Here is a 19036-nt window from a genome sequence, read left to right as displayed (position 1 = left end):
ATCCAATCCAAAATATGGTAGCTTTTATTATGAGAAGTATTGACCTCATAAAATGTGATCTAGTAGATATACAATTTCTGGCACATAGGGTATACTCACTACATGCTCTATCTCTTTACTTTTGTGTCACTTGTATCAACTACTCTTTAAACTATCATGTGTCAAGCACTTATTACTGTGTCTGACACATCATACACACCTGAATATTGATAGGTAGCTTTATAAATGCACACACACAAATCTGTATTTTTTTCAACCACCAAGAATTTTAAGTGCTCCTTTTGATGATGTTCAAAATCCTTAGTGAAGTGATTTCAACATAGTACTACTACTTCTAACTAGTTACATAACAAAATATGTGGCCAGATTACTGATAGAAATAAAAACAAAATTCAGCGGTATAAAAACCCCTTTGGGAATGTAAACACTGGTTCAGGAATTGGAAGATTTAGGTTTTAGAGCTAGCTATAATACTAATTACTGCAATATGTTTTAAAAAGCTCTTAAAATTCACTGTTATAAAATGAACAAATTAAATTCAAAGATTCATGAGGCCCCTTTTGGCTCAAATATTTCAAAACTGTGGACATTTATACTCTGAGTCATATACAAACCAATATCACCATAAGAAAGTATAAAAGATACTGCTAAATCACTGTTACCCAAGCAACAAATTTGGTGAAACTTTTAATTGTCTCGCAATTGTAGTATCAATAAAAGAAATAAATAAATGTGTCATCACATTTTGGGACACATAGATACTTGGATGTCTGAATGATCTAAGCTAAAAACCCAAAATCATGTCTCTCCCTCTTTGTACTTATAAAGCAAGCCTTTTCTTAAATATCAGAGCCCTCTAGTAAAGTCTGCAAAGTCAGCAATCCATCCTTGGGACAAATGTTTGAGGTATGAGCTATTGTCTGAGATTCTGTTTAGGGGAAAAGAGGTGACATAATCCTGAATGACTAGGGTCACTATTTTTGCAGAGTCAATAATCAGATAAATCTAGATTCCATCACAAGTAGAGATTGACTAGCTGTTCTAAAGGTGTTTCTTTTCTTTCAAAGGTTGATAGTACATTTCTTCACATGCATTTTAACTATTGCCTCTTTGGGTAGGATTTTCTTCCTAAAGGAAGTAGTTGATTTACTCAGCTGTTGCATTTTTCTTGGAGTATCAAATCATGGCTTATAGTTCCAAAAGTGGCTATTCTCCCAAGTGTCGCTTTATTGTCACAGCCTGTCCTGACATTTGATACCAAATGTGATGTGGAGGTTGGGCGTGGAGGTTTACTAATAAAATCTGTCTAATAACCAAATGTGGCAACAGTCACTTGTCTTAGTTTCAAATAATGGGAACAGTTGTTGCTAAGAACTGGAAATACTTCTAAATTTCTAAGGAAATTTTGTTAGGTTTCTAAATCCAGATATTTCTTTCCAGAGCAGAGAAAACTACGTCTCCCAAATGCCACCAGAATAATACACATGATTTGTTTTGAAACAAAATAGTAGTTACATTTTATCACCAATAGCAACAGATATATAAAATTACTGAAGTACTGTTGACTTCTTTGCAGATTTTTAAACTATAATAAAGACTAACAAATGAGAATCAAAGATTTATAAGCTTTACAATATTATACAAAATCATTTTTTCATAAGATTCTATCTAGTGACAAACATTTTAGTGAAACTGTACAAACTTAATTATCCAACTACTTTAGCTACTTGATGCTATACTAGATTTTTTTTTTATCATGGATGCTAAATCATATCTTTAAATTGATTAAAAGATAAGAAATATTTATCCTTCTATCTCTCATTAAGATTTTTAAATTTAATGTAGTAGTTCTCAAAAGTAAGTCATTTACACATTATGCTTATGTTTTTGTGTCATGTTTGTTTACCAGCTTTACTATTATTATTTTTATATTGCTTTTCTTTTCTTTGCTTAGTAAGTGTATTAAAAAGAACATTTTTTATGATCATTGTAATAATACCATTATGCCAGAACATTATTTAATATTAAAAATTTTAAAAATCAACCAAATAGCCATTAATTTAATCAATGTACTAACTACATGCTTAATAATTAATTTTTCAAGAAGAATAACAGGTTTATTATCACCAAATAATAGAGTTTTGAATCTTTGAAGCTTAAATTAACATTAATATAAAGCTTAATATAATACAACTATTCCATTGTTTTTTATATTAACCTATTAATGAGAATCTCAACTGAAAAATGTACATATTGGAAAACTGGAAACACCTAGTTCTTTTGTGATAATTTATGGTATAGAGAATTCATTATTAGTGAAAATAAGATAAATGACTTTGCATAAGAAAATTTCCTTTAAAAAAAAATCTGAGGTGTTCTTTAAATTTTGTTCTTCTGAATGTGTCAAGTAATCTGGTAATGTGTGAAACACCAGGGAACAAGAGCATGTCTCGGCAGTACAAAAGTGGTGTTCATTTGGGAAATTATGTGAGAAGGCCAGTTACTTTTGTTATCCTTCAATGATGTCTTTATAATGGTCAAAATACTTTTCAATAATTGTTTTTAAATAAGTTAATAGCTAAGTCATTCTGACACATAAAATAATCTAACATGCCATGATCAAGGCTTGATGGCTGATGCTCCAATTTTGTCATTAATGAATTTACTCTGTCTTTCATGTGGAAAACTGATACAAATGGATTTTGTAAGGTTGTCCAATTGTGCTGATAGCTCTGAAAAATATCCTAATATGCAAAGGCAGTCCCTAGTGATGCATACAGCATCAGGTATTAACGGTTTTAGCCAGAAAACGAAAGTTGTTATTTTGCCTCAAATAGAGAAGGATGGATATTCACCATTTAAAAAAATAGATTTCACTACAAAACTATATTTCTTGTAATTTCCCATTTCTAGATAAATATTAGAAAACATTTGAAGAGTTCAGTGGCCTCTCTTTACTATGATCGATGTATTTTTACAACTTTAAGTACGCTGTTTGGGCATGTCTTGGTGGTGTGGGGTAGAGGATGGTGGGTGTAGGATACAGGACATTACTTCCTGTGATACAGTTTGACTACGTGGAACAAGCCCACATTGTTCATCAACTGTGAATGTAGTGCCTTTCATGCTTATCCCAATAAATCACTTCCAGATTATGTCGCGAACTTATCATTAAGTTTTTTTGTTTTGTTTTGTTTTGTTTTGAGACAGAGCCTCGCTCTTGTCGCCCAGGCTAGAGTGCAATGGCGCCATCTCGGCTCTCTGCAACCTCTGCCTCCCAGGTTAAAGCAATTCTCCTGCCTCAGCCTCCTCATTAGCTAGGATTGCAGGCACCAGCCACCATGCCCAGCTAATTTTTGTATTTTTAGTAGAGTTGGGGTTTCATCACATTGACCAGGGTGGCCTTGAACTCCTGACCTCAGGTGATCCCGCCCGCCTTGGCCTCCTAAACTGCTGGATTACACGCGTTAGTCACCGTGCCTGGCCATCAGTAAGTTTTAAAATCCCTACTCTGGTTGTACTCATTGGCAAAGACTGGCGGAACAAAAGGTCTCCATGGTCTCAGTGTTTAGCACATACATAACACACACTTAATACTAAGATAGCATCAGAGGACTAACTTACAGTGAATAGAATACATTTTATTATAGTGATGAAAATATTTACTGCCTTCAGTTTGGGGCTGTATGTGTAATTTTGTAGTAAACTATTTCTTTTGACAGAAGCACCTTACCATTTTCTTTGCTTGTATTGACCCAATTTATTATTTAAAATGTCTTAGCAGCATATTTAGTGTTTATTCACTATTACTCCAGAAACTATAAGCTTTGCAAGTTAATAAAACATGATAAATAAATATTCTTATATTTTTATTGAATTGGAATGCTAAAAAATTTCTAAAATGCTGGGATAACCTTTTCTTTTTCTTTTTTTCTTTGGAAGTTTTACAACAGTCTTTGAGGTCAGACATTATAATATCAAATTGTGTGTGTGTGAGTGTGAGTCATTTCAGAATGCAGAAGCAGGTCTAAACCTAAAGGAATTAGTTTACTTTTGTTTATGGCGTCGTGAAAATTTTGATTCCTAATGCTTTTTCATAATATTTTGAATATTTGCTTTGCAGCTGACACTTTTACAATATTAACAGAAAACTAAGGTTATCAGTTAATGTGTCTCTCTGAAGACATATTTAATCTCAATCAAACCTAACAATGCTAATAGTAGTAGTAGCAGCTACAATTGAATATGTATATTACATGTCTGATATTATTCTGAATATGTTAATTCCTTTGAAGATTTTTAGCACTCATGATATATTTAGGTAACTTCCACTTGCATGCATTAACAGCACTTTAAAAAAAAAAGTTGTCTAAAATAGGTTCAATAAAGAGCAACTTAACACAAAAAGATAAAAACGTATGTGTATCTGTTCCATATATATTTTATTATGTTTTGTTATACAGATACTCCTTGACTTACAGTGGGATTATGTCTTGACAAACTTACCATAAGTCAAAAATATTGCAAGTTGAAAATGCAGTTAGTACCTCAACAAACTGATTGTAAAGTTAAAAAACTGTAAGTCAAACCACCATTAAGTCAGTACCATCTATATCTATATATATATGTATGTGTATATATGAATGTGTACATACACACAACATATTAATAAATTAATTCTATATTAATTATTGTTATATTATATTAATATATATTAATTAGATATAAAATATATTTTAATTATATTAATATATATGATGTGTGTGGATTGCTATAGTCTGAATGTTTGTGTCCCCCCGAAAATTTGTATGTCAAAACCCAGTTCCCAATGCAATAGTATTAGGAGATGGGGACTTTAGGAGGTGATTGGCTCATGAGGACTGAGACTTCATAAATGAAATTAGTTCCCTTATAAAAGAGTCCTCAAGTCTCTTCTGCCCTGTGAGGATGAATAGAGAAGATGCCTCTTATGAAACAGAAGACAATTTTTACCAGACACTGAATCTGTCAGTGCCTTGGCCTTGGACTTCCCAGCCTCCAGAACCGTTTGAAATAAATTTTGGTTACTTATAAGCAACCCAGTTTATGGTATTTTGTTATAACAGCCCAGATGAACTAAGATTTGTGTTTGTGTGAGTGTGCGTGTGTGTGTGTGTCTTGAAAACAGCACATATACTTACTTTGTTTATACATATTTAGCAGGCTTAATATTAACTTCCTGAAATGGAGTTCCAATACTCTGAAGAAAAAACTATGATAAAATACATGTCTGTTAAGTATATGAAAGCCCATGCCTCCAGTTTATATGATCCTGCTATCTATACTTATAAACTACAATGGTAACACTTTCCGTTCTGATGATTCAACCCCTTCATTGGTTTTCTGAGCACTACATCTGTAATTCACCTGGTCATCCTAAGGCAGATTACTATGCCACTGCTTACATGAACAGAAACCTAAAGCAACAAACAAAAACCAAGCAATATTCTATGCTTGGTGTGTTGGTTATATTTTTCTAATATGCATGGAAACAAATAACCAAATATTAGAATAATTACTGCATACCTACCAGGTTAAGCTTTCATAAAATACACAAATTACCTGTAAAGTTATTGAAATAATTAGAGGTGCTCTTTTTGAGCTGAGCGGATATAATATTTTCACTTCATTTACCCTTATCACTTGGCATGTCAACAGTGCCTTTGGTTGCTGTTAATGCTTGTGCTATTCCCTTGAGAATAAGAAAATTATGGGGAACGGGGGTAGGATTGCAAGAGAAGAAACTACAGAAAAGCCCAAAGTTACATTGCAGAAAGATTCTGTTTAAAAAAAAAAAAAAAATCCACAAATAAGAATATATGGATACTGCAGCTGTTAGTACCAGAACTTATGACTGTACATAAAAGACTGAAGCAAGGGAATATTTTATTCTCTCCTCTCTGACTTTCTAAAATGACACAGAAGCTTGCATGTTCTGGGCACTATTCCCAGAAGTATTGCATTTTCTCCCCAAATCCACAGATGCTCTTCTGGGAATGAGGTGGCAGCACTGACAACACAAATGAGCTGACAGTGTGCAACCATTCCTGGAAACACTGCCTTCTGGAGATGAGACTTTCAAGAAAAAAACACTAAATTTAATTCAAGAAAAAAAAAAAAAACACTAAATTTTAATTCCATTCTGTTCTTCACATATCCTGCATATTTTTTAAATTCACAGATTACTATTAGGTGAGAGGGAAATGCTAGTTTGTGGTTGTTTGGAGAAATTACTAATATATGTTTTGAAACTGGAGACATGATGTTTTGAGTTATTGAAGACTGGAGTTTCTGAGGCACCATACAAATAAAAATTGGAAGGAGTCATTTAACCACCAACAGATCCATTCATTACCCTTTGCAGGAGCATACCACACTGCAAAGTGCTTACTTTAAAATGAAAACAGTTATTGATAATACAGAAAATACAGTCCTTTGTTATCATAACTGGTATTTTGTAGTGATTTTATCTTAGATTCATAGGTTAATGATTTTTTCAAAGTAATTTAGTATTTATGGACCAACTTTTTCATTTTATAAACCCTTAGAGGTTAAATGACTTACTCAGGATAAGCCAACCATGACACGAATGGTACTCTCCCAAATTCAAAGGCAATATTTCACTTTTATCAATTTCTAAAGGACAAGCATGGTGGCTTACACCTTTAATCCCAACACTTTGGGAGGCCTAGGCTCGAGGATCACTTGAGCCCAGGAGTTCAAGACCAGCCTGCACAACATAGTGAGACCTCATCTCTACTAGAAATAAAACAATTAGCAGGTGTGGTGATGCACGCCTGTAGTCCCAGTTGCTTGGGAGGCTGAGCTGGGAGGGTCACTTGAGTCCAGGAGGTCAAGACTGCATTGAGCTATGATCATGCCTCTGCAGTCCAGATTTGAAGACAGAATATGACCCTCTCAAGAAAGAAAGAGAGAGAGAGAGAAAAAGAATTTCCAAAGAGTTTCAAATTTGTCTCATTTGAGAAGTCTAGAAACCCTGCAGAGGTATTATTATTCTTACTGTCCAATTAAAAAATGGAAGCCCAAACAATTTAAAGAAATTGCTTTACAACGTGTATTTAGCAGGATAACAAAACTTAAACCCACAATACAAGATTATATCTATATAATAAATACAATTGACCCTTGAACAACACAGGGGTTGGAGCACTGATTACCCGTGCCTAAAAATCAACATATAACTTTTGACTCCCCCAAAACTTAATTACTAAATGGACTACTGTTGATCAGAAATCTTACCAATAACATAAACAGTCGATTAACACATATTTTGTATTTATTATATGTCATATCCTGTGTTCTTATAATAAAATAAACGATAGAAAAGAAAATGTTAGCAAGAAAATTATAAGGAAGAGAAAATATATTTACTGTACTATACTGCATTTATTGATACGTACATTTACATCATTTGTTTGCAAGATAAATTGTCTGAAACGAGGCAACCTCAGCTGCAGATCTCAATGTATGGTTTATATAAAGTGATTCAACTCTTTCTTGTAATGTCATGACATTTTTCTGCTTCTTGAGAGCAGTTCCAGAATCAGTAGTGGCACTTTGTGTCGGTCCCATGGTGTTATTCAAAGTGTATGATACTGCACTAAACATGGTGAAAAACACACAGTACGTCAGCATGGCGGCTCATGCCTGTAATCCCAGCACTTTGGAAGGCGGAGCTGAGGCGGGTGGATCATGAGGTCAGGAGTTCAAGACCAGGGTGACCAATATGGTGAAACCCCGTCTCTACTAAAAATACAAAAATTAGCCGGGCACTGTGGCAGGTGCCTGTAATCCCAGCTACTTGGGAGGCTGAGGCAGGAGAATCGCTTGAACTTGGGTGGCAGAGGTTACAGTGAGCCTAGATCACACCACTGCACTCCAGCCTGGGTGACAGAGTGAGACTCTGTCTCCACAAAAAAAAATAAAATAAAATAAATAAAAAAGTAACCCCTAGAGATTACTTTTTACTGCAATAAGTAATTTACTGGGAAGGAACTTCTCACCTGGAGCTGATTAGTGCCACACTGCTTTAAGTAGATACCTGCAATACTTGAGCTCACCACACTAGCAACCAGAGGTGGGTACAAAATTTTTATATTAGTACAGTATATACTACAGTTAATTTTATGCAGTTATAATTGTATACTGCATGGTTACATTTGTTTACATTTCTCTCAACTGTAAATGATACCATGTGCAACCTGTAAATGTGTGTATAGGTTTTGATAAAATGTAACTTTTTATAGTATATTTGTATACCACATTCTTTTGTAGTAAATGATAAAATCGACTAGTATCTACATATATTTTATGAATTCATGACATATCTGAATTTTTCTTATTCTTTTGATATGTCTAGCCTACTCAGTTCATCTGCAAGTATTTTTCAAATTGTTATGATTCTCAAAAAATTTAAAAATATATTTGTTTTTTAAAAATATATGTAAAGTGGACCCATGCAGTTTAAACTCATGTTGTTTTAGCATCAACTGCATTTACTCTTAAAGTAGAAAATTATATTTACCAATATTTTCTACTTAACATTTTTGTCAAATTACATGAAGGGAAATTCTCTGATATGGTTTGGATGTGTCCCCACCCAAATCTCATTTTGAATTCTCACATGTTGTGGGAGGAACCTGGTGGGAAGTAGTTGAATCATGGGGGCAAGTCTTTCCCATGTTGTTCTCGTGATAGTGAATAAGTCTCATGAGATCTGATGGTTCTATAAGCGTGTGTTTCCCTGCACAAGCTCTCTCTCTCCTTGCCTGCCACCATCCCTGTAATATGTGACTTGCTCCTCCTTGCCTTCTGCCATGATTGTGAGGCCTCCCCAGCCATGTGGAACTTTAAGTCCAATAATCCTCTTTCTTTTGTAAATTGCCCAGTCTTGGGTATGTCTTTATCAGCAACCTGAAAACAGACTAATATACTCTGTTTGCTATGTATATAGCACTAACTTTTATGTTTTAAATGCAAGACAGACTCAATCACAGTTCTTCTGGAACAAAATTAATTGAACAGCTATCAATCAGTTAACATAGAATAGCAAAGAAGGAATTTTTCTGATACAAAAACATTTTATTTTAGATGTATAAGAAATAAGTGCATTATTTTCAATATAAAAATCAATCAAATACCCTCTGATGTTTCATATTAGTGGGACCATTTGTGATGCAAGGAATATAGTACATCAGCACATCATGATTTGGTTCGTATTTAAGTCTCTGCTATACTTTTTTGTTTATATGTAATTGTGTCCTACATTATATCACAGTGATCAAAAACGGGGTTATACTATTTATGTTTGAATGAGTGGTTCCCAATACAGAACCTGTTATATGTTAGACTTTCATTAAACATTTTGTGCAAATAAATGATTCTGGGGGTATAATCATTAAAGGGAGAAAGAGCCATTGCTGTTCAGTTGTTAGTTCAAAACCATACACAAGAAGCAAAGACAAATGAAAAGGAATAATAATCTCTGCCTGATATTACAACTTGATTTTTTTTTTGGAAATTTGGCAATTCAATGTTTCAATACAAATTGTTGAGCACTTTTATTGTGCAATGACCTGTCTTCAACCTCAAAATTTTTCCCCATCTCTTCTTCGTGAAGAATAGTCATTGAAAGCCACACTACAAGATGATGAGATAATGTAACTACTTGAGTTAATCATTTCTTCCCTATATTTGACTCCATTCTTGTTAAGGACCATTCTTTTGGAAATTTTCTAGGGTTTATACATTTCATATTTCAGCATTGATTTTTGTTTTATCCAACACTTACAGCATATTTATTGAAAGACAGAAAGAAACGAATACATTCATCAATAACTTATTTCATTTTGCCAGGAGTAAAAGATGTAAAGACACAAAATGGTGCTGCCTACATCACCTGTATCCAAGCACAGTGGCTTCTGATTGATAGGTAATTTAGAAAACAAAGCAAACACACACTAGAAACATTCCTACAACTTCAGTTGCTTTACTTGGAACAGATATTTTCTGTATTACTTGGACAGTGGGTTAAGGCTTGACAGAGCACTTATTCTATCTACTGATTTGTCATGCTACTCAATTTTATCATGGAATAATGCCAGTTAAAAAAAAAAAAAAACTTTCCTTTCTTTTCTTTATTATATCTGGTAGGCCTATTGTTCTGTGCATTTTTAGGTAGCAGTCACTCAAATATAATGATCTAAACAGATTCTAAATATTGATTTCTTGGCAAAGATTTTTCCACTACCACAGAAAATATTGTATGAAATGTCATTACACATTATTTGTGCTCTGTCTGTTACTTCTTAGTGCTGGCCCAGAATATCGGTCTTCTTTTCTTTTTTTCAGATAAACAGTGACATTAACCAGCTCAATTAAATAAACATGTTGACAGCAAACATAACTGTTAAATTAGCAAAAGGAGTTAATGCAACAATACAAAGAAAAATAAAAGAACATAAAATAATAGGAGAGGCAAAGTATTTTGCCATTTTCTAGGATTTAAGTAATGACACTTCTTACTTTACCAAAAAGTAGTTAGTCAGTTTTCAGAAAGTGAGGCAAAAAGATATTCATAATGATGTATGTTAAAGGGCATGGCAGGACAGCAAATCATATGTAGTAAAAACATTCATTTCTTAATTTTTCAATTATCCATTCAACTAATATTATTAAGTACCTACTTTGTACCAAATACTCTTCTAGGAACCAAAAGATAAATCAGTGAATAAAACAGATAAATTGCCTACTCTTGCTGAGCTCACATATTTACAAACAAAGTAGAAGTAGATAAATTAACAAATACATACATTCTTTTTCCAATTATATTAAAAACTATAGAGAATTAAAAAGTGGTAAGCAGAAGAGAGAATAATAGGGTAAGATTCCAGTTAGAGGGCACATCGAGTACAAATATTCTGAGATGGAAAGATATCTGGTATGTAGGAGAAAGAACACTGAATATAAACAGTAAAGGTTTAGAGTTTTTTTCTACAAAATCAGAGAAGTGCATATTGTTCAGCATTTTTTTATCATGAAATAATACCCATAAGTTACCATTTAAGGCATTTTTAAGTGTATAGCTCAGTACATTTAATACATTTCCATTGTTGCGCAACCATCACCACTGACCATATTCAGAACTTTTTCATCATCCCAAACTGATGGATTTTTCTATTTTGGCAAAAAAAAAAAAAAAAGTTGTTGGGATTTTGATAGGAATTACACTGAATATGTAGATCACTTGGGTACCGTTGACATTGAGGTGGTTAATTTTATATGTCAATGGACTGTGCTATGGAGTGCCCAAATATTTGTTGAAACATTATTCTAGCTGTGTCTGTGAGAGTGTTTCTGGATTAGACTAACATTTGAGTTAGTAGACTGAATAAAGCAGATTGCTCCCACCAGTGTGGGTTGTTCCTATCCAATCAGTTGAAGGCCTGAAGTGAACAAAAAGGCTGAGTAACAAGGAATTTCTAACTGACTGCCTTCAACCTGGGACATTGGTTTTATTCTGTCTTCAGACTCACACGGAAACTTAGGCTCTTCTTATGTCTCCAGATTGCTGACTCCAAATGTTGGGACTCATTCACCTCCATAATCATGTGAGTCAATTCCTTAAAATATATCTATCTACATCTATCTATCTATCTAACTATCTATCTATCTATCTATCTGTCATATATCTACCTACCTACCTATTGTGTCTTTTTCTGTGGAGAACACTGACTGATACAGATGTCTTAGCAATATTGTCTTCCAATCCATGAACATGGGAAGTCTTTCTATTAAATGGTGTCTGTTCATTTTTTTCAGCAATATTTTGTAGTCTTTAGTGTAAAAGCATTTCTTTCATCTCCTTAATTAAGTTTATCTATTAGGCTATTATTTATTTGTATTATAAGTGAAATGATTTTACTAATTTGCTTCTTGGATCGTTCATATTGATGTATAGAAACACAACTGAATTTTGTGTATTAACTTTGTATTCTGCAACATTATTGAATTTATTAGTTTTAACAGTTTTCTGTAAAATATTTAGAGTTTTCCACATATGATTATATTATCTGCGAACAGAGGTAATTTTACTTTTATCTTTCTGATTTAAATAACTTCTGTTTCTTTTTTACCTAATTGCTTTTGCTGGAACTTCCAACACAGTGTTGAATAGAAGAGGTGCTAGCTTTTATTTATTGTTTTTATTTCTATTCATTTTTCAAGGCTATTGAATGGACCTTGGCATTTATTCTGAATGAAATGCAAAGTCCTCACAAAGTTTTGAAATAAAATGATATAATCTGGCATATTTTTAAATGACTTTTACTTTATCTGGAAATATATTAGAGTGATGTAACAGGAAAGTCGTAAGACCAGTTAGGATGTCTTGAACAGAAATGGCTGTAAGGAGATAGTCTTCTGTTCTAAAAAAAAAAAGTCTGAAAGTTGAGTAGCAAGGTTTATTAATGTGTCTGATATGGATGTGAAGAAAAAAGAGGTGTCAAGCATCATGGATCCAAGGTTTCCAGGATAAGCAAATGAAAGAATAGAGTTGCTGTATAGGATGAGAAATAAACAGATTGATGATTTTGGAGAGGATCAGCAATTGTCTTTTGAGTATATTATATATATTGTATATATATTACAATATATACAATTATATATTGTAATCTATACTAGACATCATTTGGATTTATAAGTCTGAGATTCAGGAAAAGATACATATTTTGGAGTTATAAGATCAGTTTTTCAATAATGAGTTTCAGTGTAATTATCTAGAAGTTAGGATATATTAGAAATAAATAAATATTTAAAAATCTAATCCCTGAGATACTCCAAAATGTATTGTTCGGGAAGATTAAAGGAAATCAGAAAAGGAACTGAGAAGCAAGCACCATACTGCCAGCGAAGTGGAAAAAGAATAAAGAGATAGTAATCTCTTGGAGGTAAATGGAAAAAAAAAAATGTTTCAAGAATGGGAGAATGATTAAGTATGCAAAATACTGCTGATTATTTAAGATAAGATAAATAATCGTATTAATCAAAATATTTGGTGTCAGGTAGATAGTGCTCCTAAAAAAAAAAATTCTCTTGTCCTCCTGTTTGAGATTTTTGAGATGTGTGGACTAAAATCTGATTGATATAGTTGGAGACAGAAGAGGAGAAAAGGAATTGGAACATATATCTTTTAGAAATTGGGTGGGAGATACGTGTGAGGCCATGAGAAGGTTTTACTTAAAATTGAAACAAGTCAGTAAGATTTTTGCCTGATGGAAATGATCAAATAGAGGGAGAATATGGTAACAAAGCTGGATCCATGTCTGTAAGTAGCAATATTGGCTTGGATCTAGAGCTCAAGTGAAAGGGTTGCCTCTTCATAGGCATACAGAGATTTTACCCACAGTAATAGAACCAAAGCGTTCGGCAGCTTGTAGGTATGTAAATGCACTTTTGAGAGCATGTAGAATTTATCTTCTGTTTGCTTTTTTTGTTGTTGTTCGGCAAAATAGAAAACAGTGTAGTTTGCGAAGTGGGGTAGAAATTCCCACACATTTGAGAAAAGAGTGAGGGTGTGAAGTGATCATTTTGCACAGTGGAGGACTGTGGTGATAAAGTAAATATAGTAGAATGGCTAGATAGACCTAAGGACCTAAATTAATTGGCAATCAATACACAAAGTAAGACCAGTCTCAAACAGAGATTAGTTTTTCTGACCATGTAATAGAGCATAGGTGCAGACCTGAAGTAGGTAGATGTGATAATTAACACTGAGTGTCAACTTGATTGGATTGACAGATGCAAAGTATTAATCCTGGGTGTGTCTGTGAGGGTGTTGCCAAAGGAGATTAACATCTGAGTCAGTGGGTTAGGAAAGGCAGACCTACCTTTACTCTGAGTGGGGCACCATCTAATCAGCTACCAGCACTGCCAGAATATAAAGCAGGCAGAAAAACATGAAAAACCTAGACTGGCTTAGCCTCCCAGCCTACATCTTTCTCCTGTGATGGATGCTTGCTGCCTCCAAACATCGGACTCCAAGTTCTTCAGCTTTGGAACTTGGGCTGGCTTCCTTGCTCCTCAGCCTGCAGACGGCTTATTGTGGGGCCTCGTGATCACACAAGTTAATAATACTTAGTAAATTCATATATAAATATATATATATATATTTATATAGCTCATATATATAATCTCATATGTATCTCATTATATCTTATACATATATATAGATATAGATATAGATATAGATATCCTATTAGTTCTGTCCCTCTAGAGAACCCCAATTAATAAAGTGGAGAATTAGAATAAGTAGATTTGTGAGTGAGTATGATGAAGTAAGAGAAAATAAATGTGATTCATTACAATGATGTACCAAAAGATTCAAGTTCAGTTAAGAAAGGGAGTTAGAATGATGTTTCCTATTGCTGCTATAACAAATTACTACAAACTTAACAGTTAAAAAAAAACCCACAGATTTATTGTCTTACGGTTCTGGAGGATAGAATTCTAACTCAGATTAAACTGGGCTGAAATCATTGTCGGAAGAGCTGCATTCCTTTCTAGGATGCTCTAGGCAGAAAGCGTTTTCTCACAATTTGCAGCTTCTAGAGGCTGCCCACATGCCTTAGCTCTTGGTCTCTTCCTCTATTTTTAAAGTCATTGACAATGGTACAGTTTTTCTCACATGTCAAAACTCTGACCATTTCTTCTGCCTCCCTCTTCCACTTTTATGAATGCTTATGCTTACATTAGACCCACCAGATGATCCAGAATAATATCTCTGTATTGAGATACTGATATCTGCAAAGTCTCTTTTGCCATATATAACATATTCACAGGTTCTGGGGATTAGGACATGGGTATTATTTTTTTCTATCCCATGATGAAAAAAATTATTTAAAAGATAATAGGAAGACTGGATTTTCATCCCAATAACTTTGAAGACTGTTTTAGTACAAGCATAAGGCAGCCACAGAAGGACAAATATTGCTGATTCCACTTACATGAGTTATTCATAGTAGTCAAACTCAGCAGCAAAGAATACAGTAGTGGTATTTTTTTTATATATATATATATATAAAATACATATATATTATTGCCATACACAAAAAAGAACACAAAGTAACTTCAGGAGGTGCTGGATGTGTCTATTACCTTGATTTTGGTGATGGTGCTACAGGGGCTTGCATATGTCTCAACTCATAAAATTGTACACATTAAATATGTACAGTTCTTTACGTATCAATTATCCCTCAATTAAGCTTTTTTTTTTTTTTAAGGGGATGATCTAGTATACTCTAGGCTGTAATTGTTCTGTAATATCATTTTTCTGTTATTTCTCCTGGGCACACAGGTAGATACATTGTACTTTCAAGCTTCCTTTGTAGTTAGATATGGTCATATGACTGAGCTCTAGCCAATGGGACATGAGTGGAATTGATGTACATCAGTTTCATTCCTGACCCACAAAGCAATCTCATGCACATTCCTCCTCTTTTTCCGCTGATGACTAAAAAAAAATTATGTGTACATATCTATACACACATACATATACACACACACAGATACACACATATATAAAGTGCATATATATATACACAGACACTATTGACACATAAAATTAAATAACATTAAATATTTAGTTCCTCAGTAATATTAGCCATATTAAAGTGCTTAATGATCATACGTGACTATTAGCCATTATATTGGTCAGTGTAAATATAGAACAATTGAATCATTGCTGAAAGTTCTATTGTAGAGTTCTGGACCAAAGAAAGGCAGAGCCACAAGAAGGAAGGAACCTGTTTCCCTCAATGACTATGTATAGAAGAACCCCATTCCCACAAGGCTGGTTCAACATACATAAATCAATAAATGTAATCCAGCATATAAACAGAACCAAAGACAAAAAACACATGATTATCTCAATGGATGCAGAAAAGGCCTTTGACAAATTCAACAGCCCTTCATGCTAAAAACTCTCAATAAATTCAGTATTGATGAGATGTATCTCAAAATAATAAGAGCTATTTATGACAAACCCACAGTCAATATCATACTGAATGGGCAAAAACTAGAAGCATTCCCTTTGAAAACAAGACAGGGATGCCCTCTCTCACCACTCCTATTCAACATAGTGTTGGAAGTTCTGGCCAGGGCAATTAGGCAGGAGAAAGAAATAAAGGGTATTCAATTAGGAAAAGAGGAAGTCAAATTGTCCCTGTTTGCAGATGACATGATTGTATATTTAGAAAACCCCATCGTCTCAGCCCAAAATCTCCTTAAGCTGATAAGCAACTACAGCAAAGTCTCAGAATACAAAATCAATGTGCAAAACTCACCAGCATTCTTATATACTAATAACAGACAAACAGAGAGCCAAATCATGAGTGAACTCCCATTCACAATTACTTCAAAGAGAATAAAATACCTAGGAATCCAACTTACAAGGGTTGTGAAAGACCTCTTCAAGGAGAACTACAAACCACTGCTTAACAAAATAAAAGAGGACACAAACACATGGAAAAATATTCTATGCTCATGGATAGGAAGAATCAGTATCATGATAATAGCCATACTGCCCAAGGTAATTTATAGATTCAATACCATCTCCATCAAGCTACCAATGGCTTTCTTCACAGAATTGAAAAAAACTACTTTAAAGTTCACATGGAACCAAAACAGACCCTGCATTGCCAAGACAATCCTAAGCAAAAAGAACAAAGCTGGAGGCATCACACTACCTGACTTCAAACTATACTATAAGACTGTAGTAACCAAAACAGCATGGTACTGGTACCAAAACAGAGATATAGACCAATGGAACAGAATAGAGCCCTCAGAAATAATACCACACATCTACAACAATCTGATCTTTGACAAACCTGACAAAAACAAGAAATGGGGAAAGGATTCCCTATTCAATACACAGTGCTGGGAAAACTGACTAGCCATATGTAGAAAGCTGAAACTGGATCCCTTCCATACATCTTATACAAAAATTAATTCAAGATGGATTAAAGAGTTAAATGTTAGACCTAAAACCATAAAAACTCTAGAAGAAAACCTAGACAATACCATTCAGGACATAGGCATGGGCAAGGACTTCATGTCTAAAACACCAAAAGCAATGGCAACAAAAGCCAAAATTGGCAAATGGGATCTAATTAAACTAAAGAGCTTCTGCACAGCAAAAGAAACTACCATCAGAGTCAACAGGCAACCTACAGAATGGGAGAAAATTTTTGGAATGTACTCATCTGACAAAGGGCTAATATCCAGAACCTACAAAGAACTCAAACAAATTTACAAGAAAAAAACAAACAACCCCCATCAAAAAGTGGGCAAAGGATATGAACAGACACTTCTCAAAAGAAAACATTTATGCAGCCAACAGACACATGAAAAAATGCTCATCATCACTGGCCATCAGGGAAATGCAAATCAAAACCACAACGAGATACCATCTCACACCAGTTAGAATGGCAATCATTAAAAAATCAGGAAACAACAGGTGCTGGAGAGGATGTAAAGAAATAGGAACACTTTTACACTGTTGGTGGGACTGTAAACTAGTTCAACCATTGTGGAAGACAGTGTGGCGATTCTTCAAGGATCTAGAAGTAGAAATACCATTTGACCCAGCCATCCCATTATTGGGTATATACCCAAAGGATTATAAATCATACTGGTGTAAAGACACACGCACACGTATGTTTATTGTGGCACTATTTACAATAGCAAAGACTTGGAACCAACCCAAATGTCCATCAATGATAGACTGGATTAAGAAAATGGCCGGGCACGGTGGCTCAAGCCTGTAATCCCAGCACTTTGGGAGGCCGAGATGGGCGGATCACAAGGTCAGGAGATCGAGACCATCCTGGCTAATCCGGTGAAACCCCGTCTCTACTAAAAAATACAAAAAACTAGCCGGGCGAGGTGGCGGGCGCCTGTAGTCCCAGCTACTCGGGAGGCTGAGGCAGGAGAATGACGTAAACCCGGGAGGCGGAGCTTGCAGTGAGCTGAGATCCGGCCACTGCACTCCAGCCTGGGCGACAGAGTGAGACTCTGTCTCAAAAAAAAAAAAAAAGAAAATGTGGCACATATACACCATGGAATACTATGCAGCCATAAAAAGGATGAGTTTATGTCCTTTGTAGGGGCATGAATGAAGCTGGAAACCATCATTCTCAGCAAACTATCACAAGGACAGGAAACCAAACACTGCATGTTCTCACTCATAGGTGGGAATTGAACAATGAGAACTCCTGAACACAGGAAAGGGAACATGACACACCAGGACCTGTCATGGGGTTGGGGGGGGGGAGAGGGATAGCATTAGGAGATATACCTAATGTAAATGACGAGTTAATGGGTGCAGCACACCAACATAGCACATGTATACATATGTAACAAACCTGCACGTTGTGCACATTTACCCTAGAACTTAAAGTATAATAAATAACAACAATAATAATAATAAAGAAGAACCGCATCTCCATGCTGATTAACATTGGACTGTGCCAGGATCAAAAAATGAAATTTTTATCTGCCAAGTGGATGAGATTTTATGTTCTTTGTTATGACAGTTAGCATTCCTTATCTAATACAGCCAGAAAGAAAATAAATAATTTTGGTGGACATGGTGATGTATCACACTGATTCTCTAACAGACTAATAAGCCCAGATAGTGGGCATATTGACCAGCATTCAAAGACTGATTAATAGAGGGGTATAAAAGCCTGAGTCTTTTGCCCCAACTTGGGACAGCTCTGATGAGTTATCCAATTTCATGTCTCCCTGCAGGGCAATTTAGGACTTTTCTTGAGACACATGACAACTGTATTTCTCCTCCTGCTCAATTCTGCTTATTTCCTTCTCTCTACAGTTACTTCTGTTCTATTCTGCTTTGTTTTGTCTTTCTCAAGAGCCCTCACTAATATACCTCCTGCATGCTGACCACCATCTCAGTGTC

This window comes from Macaca mulatta, chromosome 5 (genome assembly GCF_049350105.2).
Source record: "Macaca mulatta isolate MMU2019108-1 chromosome 5, T2T-MMU8v2.0, whole genome shotgun sequence".
Taxonomy (NCBI): domain Eukaryota; kingdom Metazoa; phylum Chordata; class Mammalia; order Primates; family Cercopithecidae; genus Macaca; species Macaca mulatta.
The sequence above is the reverse complement of the archived record's forward strand: the minus strand, read 5'-3'. Positions refer to the sequence as shown.